This window comes from Euprymna scolopes, chromosome 28 (assembly GCF_053919585.1).
Source record: "Euprymna scolopes isolate OS-2025 chromosome 28, ASM5391958v1, whole genome shotgun sequence".
Taxonomy (NCBI): domain Eukaryota; kingdom Metazoa; phylum Mollusca; class Cephalopoda; order Sepiida; family Sepiolidae; genus Euprymna; species Euprymna scolopes.
Genome location: NC_136509.1, coordinates 41,133,275 through 41,133,926, shown reverse-complemented (window position 1 = coordinate 41,133,926; position 652 = coordinate 41,133,275).

Here is a 652-nt window from a genome sequence, read left to right as displayed (position 1 = left end):
TTAAGGCAAGGTTTGTGCAAACTCCAACCATACCTATCCTGAATCAGCACTGCTGTAGTCTAGAGACAAGAATGCTTGATGATTGAAAACTGGCCGAGATAAGCTAAGAGCACATACAGCACCTGTAATTTCCAGGCTCAACGTAGCTTAACTTCGGTAATCTGACGAGAACCGGTGTGTTAGCGTGATTATGCGGGTGGGTAACATATAGGGCTACACTGAAAATGAAAAAAATATATATATATATATATGTGTGTGTGTGTATATATAGGCATTCTACATCTTTGTGTTTGATTGTTTTTTTCTCTTTTTACGGTTTATCAACCCTTTTTAGAGTATAGTAGTTCTTAAACAGCAATAATTGTTTAAAATAATTGAAAACTTCGTGTGAAAGAGAGAATAAGTTTTTGATTTTTTTAGTTAACGATTGATGTTCTGATTTTTTTTTATTTATCATTAATCTTATCTCATATCGTGAATTCTACAACACTTTGGTAGATGTTACCTCAAATCTTTAGGTTCGTAGAGTCGAACTCAGATATTACAAAAGTCGTTCCAAAAGTAAAACCTCAAGTTCTTAGATATGACAACGATGACGTGAGTGGAACAATTAAAATAAGCACTTTTTTGTTCTCCAGAATTTATTTTTCTA